Below are 7,921 nucleotides of genomic sequence, written 5' to 3'. Positions count from 1 at the left end.
CCCCCCAAATTATCAAAACATTTGTCAATGTCCCCCCCTAAAGCTAGCAAAAAGATAAAAATGCCCCTATGTATTTCTCAATAAGACGAAAATACTCATATAAATTCAATAAATAAATAAAATAAATAAATTTTTAATTTTTTTAAACGAAAATTTAAATTTAAAAAGAAATATTTTTTTTAAAAAAAAATAATTATTATTTTTTAAACGAAAATTTTAATTTTTTTTTTTTAAAAAACGATTTTTTTTTTAAAACAATTTTTTCTTTAAACAAAAATTTTTATTTTCTTAAACGAAAATTGTTAATTTTTTTAAAACAGAAATTTTTATTTTAAAAAGTTATAAAAATATATATATTTTTCATAACAAAAAAAAAAAATCTTAATTTTTTTCTTATAAAATGGATTTTTTTTTTAATTTTAAATTTGCCACCCTTTGGATTTTATTTATTTATTTTTGTTTTAGGTTTTTTCTAGAAGTTTTAGTATTTTTTGTTTTTATTTTACTAAGAATAGTTTCGTCATTTGGAGGAACAATGACAATTTTTGGTAGTTTGGGGGAAAAATTGTCACAATTAAAAGTTTATGAGGGACATTGTCAATTAGATGGTAGTTTGAGGGGAGTATATATATATATTTGTTTGACATGTCTACATAAGATGGAGAGGAGACTCGAATTAATGACTTTCGCTTCATGAGGCATAATCTCCAGTCGATTGAGCTGCCCATTGGGAACCCTAAGGAACAAGCAAAATTGCAACATATAAGCATAATATATGACTAAATAATTAAATTGTACTGCAACAGAAATTAAAATTAAGCATAGACCCCTTAAAGTTGGTTTGATTTCCTTTTTCCCAAAGTTTCCAATATTGGCCAAATTGTGTCACCATCCAAAACCGCCCTCGACCTAAACTGATTGGTACATGACAACCAGAAGGTATTTGCCTTGACCATATATGAAGATGAAATCAAAAACAGGAAAGTCTTATTGCTGGAAACCTAATGCTCGAACTTAGGGAAAGATTTGTAGAGAAAGGGAAGAAGAAAAGAAAAAAAAAAAAAAAAAACTCTAATCGGCAAATAGACTGTGGGGATTTAGAGCTTGCTTAGGATTGCGTTTGAGAAATAGAGTTTTTAAGTCAAAAAAACATCTTTTGACAAAAGCTTAAACATGAAGCTTTTTCCAAAAGTGTGTTTGGACCATTTTTTAGGCTTTTTTTACCCTTAAAAGAGCTTTTAATTTTTTTACCAAATGAGTAATTTTTTCTTCAAACAAACTTTTTGAGTATTAAAAACATTTTTAGGCTCCTCAAACTCAATTACAAACAAGCCCTTAAAGATTTAAAATAGTTAATTACAAATCTGATCATAATGAATATGTTAAATCACTACTTATTCCAAAAGCTCAAGCCAATAGGAATTGATCGTGAACACGTAAAATTTTTAATTGAATTGGAAAGTGAATGGCAGAAAGTAATAAGGTTCAAACTCATAACATTTACTCTAATATCATGTTAAATTATCACTTATCCCAAAAGCTAATTAGGAGTTAATTAATTTAATCGTTTAATTTATATTATGACAAAATGAACATAGAGATAAATTTCTTTATTATAGTAATTAATCAGTTTGATTATTTAATTATTAATGTATAGTTATAACAAATCACAAGTTCAACCAATCAAAAGAAAAATGAAAATATCATGCTTTATGCTTTATTCCAAACAGATCGATCAAAAGCATGAAAAGAACAAGACCCAAAACCCTTGAACTCTTTTTTTTTTTTTTTTTTTTTTTCTTTGGGGGCTAAGTAAAGCACATATTAGTGTATCTATTTGCCTTATAAGAGATATATAATTCAGTCAGATTGTGACAGCAACCGTATATGCCACATGAATCACTGAACTAATTAATTAATTAAGAATTTGTTTACTTCATTAAGACATTAAAAAAAAATTGGCCAAGCATAGTGATTTTCACCCAAATTAACTAATTTTTGGATCCAAAATCACACCAATATGTATTATCCCTTTGTCGTTGATAATATAATGGAGAGGAAAAAACAGAAATTTCATTGAGCATTAATGGTCAATAGGCTAGGAGTAGTTTGTATATATAATTTCTTTCGAGATTTCAATTCCTTGCACCTTCATATCTAATAAACAAATAACTTTGAGAGAGTCAATTTGTCATTCTGAATGTTTATATATAATTCGTTGTTGCTATTCACACACATGTTAAAAAAAAAAAAACCAATAGTATTTCTTTCATACCTCCAATTAAAGACAGTTTTGTGCAAGATTTTTAATATGAAAAAGAGAAATGCTAGGAGTCAATAAGTTTTTCATATTTAGCCCATATTTTCTTGCAAATATAATAAATCAACCATTAAATTTGTAAAGTCTACCATTGACTTATATGACATCTACATAAGTTTACAAATCTAATGGTTAATTTTACTATAACTCTCTAACAAACTAATGTGAGAGTTCGCGTGGTATTGTCACATGGACATATAAATTAAGATGGCAGCCCACACGATACTGTCACGTCAATCACAACTAGTATTTTTTTTTTTTAATTTAATCGTTTAATTGTTTATTGATAGTGGGATCAGATTTTTTTTTTTTTTTTTTATAATGTTTTTTCCCCTTTTTTATTTTTATTGTGCAGCACTAATCTGATGGCTTAATCCACTAATAAGTTCTATCTCTTCTTTGTCCAATAGCTGGGCTAAATGAACGGTATTCAGAATGGAATATGCCCCCATTAAGTTTAAATTGGGCCAATCACAATCCAAGTCTATTTTCTGAACGCACCGAAGCCCATCTAGTAACATAGTGAAATCCCTATGCTACAAAATTGGCCCAATTTCAGCCCAATTAAACTAGTATAAAAAGTATGTGAGGTTGAGATTCAACATGGTGAATATATTGTCACGTCATTTAAAAATGACTTGACAATATGTCAATATATATATATAGTGGATTTTCGTATCATCATTTTGCTGTGATAATTTTTTTGGTTCTATTGATTAATGATGCCTAAGTGATCAGTGCTTAATAATGGGAGTGATGATGATGAGAGTAATTAACCAATACATGCTTAGCCAATAAAGATGAGATTAGATTAATAAGGTGCTTCTCTAATCAAGGCAATCACGGGAATAGACCACCCTTCTCTTTCTTTCTTTCTTTCTTTCTTTTTTTTTTTTTCTTTTTTTTTTTTTTTCCAACGGGATAAGGTGTGATAATGAAAATCTGAAATTAGGTCAGACTCAAAAGAGTCATGATTCCCAAGACTTATTATTTTTTATTTTTGTCAACGGATAAATGCATGCTACAAAATAGGACTTCCAAACATCTCTTTCTAGTAAAAGTTAAAAATCATGACCTTTTTTCTCAATAGGGAGGAAGAGATGCCACTTACCTAAAAGAGTCACTTATCTACAATATGATTGATGCTAAGAAACTCAAGATTGAAATTTCACAATATTTGTGATAGAGACGATTAGTGTACGGAATTAACAATGGCCCCAAGTCGTTTTCTAGGAAAGAGCTCCATTTACGAAAGAAGTAGAAGACGTCAGAAGCTCATTGGTCTTGAAGGGCCGAAGGGACTTTGATGCCAAAATCAGTAAAAAATGAGGGGGAGAGCTCTCCCCGGTAAGAAAAGCATTATTGATAGACTGTGTAGAATAGTGAAGCTGTATACCTTATGCCCTATATACGAGTGTATAAAGCATTCTAGAGTCTTCTAGAATTTGTTGGAGTGGTCATGGCTCTAAGTCCATTAGGTCTTGGACTCCTTCGGTGGGCTGGAGGTAAGTCTATTTGGGCCTTTTCTATGTCGTGGGCTTTTAGGAGATTCTTAGGTCCTACAAGTCCCCAAATTCCCTTAGATGATTAATGAATATATCCATGAAAATTTTAGAAGTATGTTGAGAGTTTATGGTGGGCCTTAGCTTGCTGAGTCTTGTCGGTCCGTCTCTTTGGCCCTCTATGGGCCATGAGTTTTAGGTTATTCCTAGGCCCCACAGAGATCTAGGAAGTTCAGTAGAAAGAAATTGCTCTGTTTTAATATTTTGTTAGGAATCTATCGTTTTAATTAGGAAAAAATACACTTCAAATGGTTATTTATTTATTTATTTTTTTCAAGTAACTTAAAGGGTATATTGAAGAGAAAAACATAAAAAAGTTCCGGCATGGCGCACGTAACCTCTTTTTCGGTCTATTGTAACCACAAATACTAATGGAGCATCTAATTTAACACGCGGTAATAATATAGGATCCTTGATATATGTCACTATTTTTGAAGTGAGACTTCCTTTCTATTCCCATTAGTGAGATGCCAGCATCATTCTTTATGGACTAAGATTGGTGTGACTATGATTGTTTTTATTTTATTTTTTATTGTTTTCTTTATTTACTTAGTCCTGAGCCATCAATTTGTGTATGTGACATTACACAACCTTCAATCTCTCCCGAACCTTCTATTGCTTGTCTCCACACCCAAAAGAATTGCCTCTGCCCCAAGCCTTCCAAAATCCCCCACACCCAAAAGAATTAATCACTCCCAAAAGAATTAATCACTCGAAAGCAACTCAACATTGGACAATTTCACTCTCCTGTCCCACATTCACTAACCATCTTTTTTATTTTATTTTTTTAACAAGGGATAAAAATAAAAAATAAAAAATTGGTGGAAAGGGTTGGCTACCCGACAACAAACCCAAAATTGAAAACCTATACTGAAAATAAGCTTATTTTCAACGCAATATGTATGGCAAGGGCTACATTGCAACAAACTTTTTCTCTAAACTCGGTAAAAATAATTTATTCCAATCCAGCCTATGAAATTAACGCGTGTTCAAAATGTAGGTGATTTAATACTGGGTTGGATAAAATTCTTCTGATAACTTTGTTCACCGCATTTTGAGAGACTGTAACAAAGTCTCCAAATTCATTGGTTTTCCTTGAGAATTTTGTTTTCTTCTGAGCTTTCATTGTTGGGAAGAATTTTGTGGACGAAGATGACCAGAGCCACAACTACCATAGTGCAAAAATGTGACAGATGATCAATCCTCTCTTATTGTAGCAACATTTGTGGTCGTGGCATTTCCCTTCTTAGTGCGTAATTTGATAGCAATTTATTTTTGTTGTTGCCGTCGTTCATTTAATCTAGATTTTTCTTGTCATGCTTGTTTGGCCTTGAATTCTATGAACACAGAGAAGAATCTACACAAGGGGCCCAAAAAAAAAAAATAATGCTTCTGAAGATAATGACAATTGAGATGTGGGGTTCAGATATTAATTGAAACAAGCACCCTGGATCTTCTGGCCATGAAGGAAAGGGACCAGTCAAAGCATTAACTGGATACCCTAATTTTGCACCCCCCCTCCAAAAAAAAAAAAAAAAAAAAAAATTCACAAATTATTGAGACATTCATGATTTTTTTTTTTCCCTAAGCAAAGAGGCATGAGGGAGATCAATTGTAATTATTCTATTTGAGCGTAGTTATAATATCATCTACTCACTCGATCAGTTGGATTGTAATAGTACATGCCTACTCGGCGGGCTACTCCCTTAAATCTAATTGAGCCATAGTCTAACACAACTTTTCAGGGCATCAGTAAGACTGCAAGTCATGGCTATAATACTAATAAGATTAAAAATTCTCATTTTGAGAGTCGAATTCTTACTCTAATACATGCTTAACCACTTTGAAGATTTCCTTAAAACCATTGAATCACTACCAATGGTGGGACGTTCATGAATTATTTATGAAAAAAAGTGAATCAAGATCTTCTCTATTTCAATTGAAATAAAAATGATTTATTTCTTGATCCATATTAGATTTCATATGATTCTATTCCTAAAAAGCTCAAGGTAACTTGATAACAAAATTATTGATACATTTTTATTATAATGGCCATGAACAAGAACGATTTTTACATGTCTTTAATGTGAATTGCATGGCAAGTGCCTCTGAAAAGATTTGAGGCAATAACTTGGAAGAAAATTATGATACTTGCTTTGCCTCCTAGAGTTTCAATGCATGATACCAATTAGTACCGCAACTTTGGATGGTGAAAATCATTTTCAATGCCCTTAATTAGATTTTATATATAATTTAGATTCACAAACATTAACTTTTGATTGGATATTAAGATTCTGTTTGGGATTACGCTTGAGAAATAGAGCTTTTAAGTCAAAAAGCGATTTCGCAAAAGCTCCATTTATAAGCTTTTGCCAAAAGTGCTTTTTGGACCTTTAAAAGCACTTTCAAATTTGTTTACCAAACGAGTACTTTTTCTTTAAATAAGCTTTTTGATTGTTAAAAGCACTTTTAAGCCTTTCAAACGCAATTATAAACTTGCCCTAAAGATGCTTTCATTTGATGATTAGCATAATTATCATGAAGCGTAGATTATGTATTATGACTTTTTTTACAAGTTCTTTACAAATTAATTTGACTGTCCACCCGATACTTAATATATCAGTTATTAAATAATTAAATTTGATTGTAGTTATGGTAGCAACGTCATCACATTAATTTATAAGAAAATTATTGTAAAAACAGCATAACCAAACATTTTTCGAATTTCTTGTAAGCAACAAGCACCATGTTTAGTGAACCTCATTGGGTGCTTGGAAGTAGAAAATTATCTTTCCTTTTTTTTTTGTTTTTTTTGTTTTTTTTGTAAGTTATACTAATTATTAATTATAACCTTTGCTCACGATGATAAATGTAGTACCCGCCCTGGTCCCATTTGGTTGTACGACATTACCCTAATACTGTATATATTTGGTTAGTGATATGCAGCACACTGCGTGCATGTTGTTAGATTTTATTTATTTATTTACTGTTTAAATAATTATTTAATTATATTTTATAATTAAATAACACTGGCGTGCATAACTGTTCATACACGTCAGTGTGCTGCATCACTGCTCCTATATATTTATTCTCAAAAAAAGAAAAAGAAAAAATACTGTGTATTTAAAGTTATTTTGGGCCAATGATTTGGCTTTACCAGCTGGTAGGCCGGACAAAGTCAACCTTAGATTAAGCTTAAGTCACACAAATGCACAAATATTCAATAATAAGAGTAATTAGTGAGCAAATTATTTAATTACAGCAGACGGAATATTATATTCTTTTTGCATCAATCTTTTGCTACGCATGGCCATATGCAAGGGGACACACTAGGGACCTTGACAGCTTTATGAATAATAAACTTTACCTTAAAATTAATCAATCAATTCTTGATTAAAAAGTTAGCATTTGTCGGGATTAGTTTGGTCAACTGCTTAAATAGACGCAAAAGCCTAATTTAATGGGCACATTTAATTGCTTGTTGATATAAAAGTAACTGAAAATTACTATTTTGCTAAACAATATTTCAATACCTACCCCATATATTATCCAGCCGTTTCCTATACTTTTCTGGTTGTTGGTGGCATATAGTTATATTTAGTTTGATTTAGGGTTAGAGAAATGCTAGAAATCAACGGCAATAACCCAAAGTGGTGTCGTTATGGACAAATCATAGAAGATATCAAAGAAGTGTTGTCTAGGTTTAGGCGAAGGGATGTGGTGCACATCAAGCGGGGAGCAAATGGGGGTGGCATGAAAACAAATATATAGAATTTGGATGAAGGAGATCCCTAGTAATATTTATGATATTGTAACTTTATACTAATTTGCTCTTTCTGTTTAAAGTTTTATACTTTAGATGCTTTTTCTAATGGAATGAATTAAGTCAAATCTTATTCAAAAAAGAAATGCTAGATTTCATAACATGAAAATTCATAAAACTCCATTGAATTTTCACGCGTTTTGAAAGTACTCTCAAAATTCAAAAATGCTTAATTTAATGTATTAAACTTTCAATTTCTTTTAATTATTCAATTCC

Source organism: Corylus avellana, chromosome ca5 (assembly GCF_901000735.1).
Source record: "Corylus avellana chromosome ca5, CavTom2PMs-1.0".
Classification (NCBI taxonomy): domain Eukaryota; kingdom Viridiplantae; phylum Streptophyta; class Magnoliopsida; order Fagales; family Betulaceae; genus Corylus; species Corylus avellana.
Note: the sequence above shows the minus strand (reverse complement) of the source record.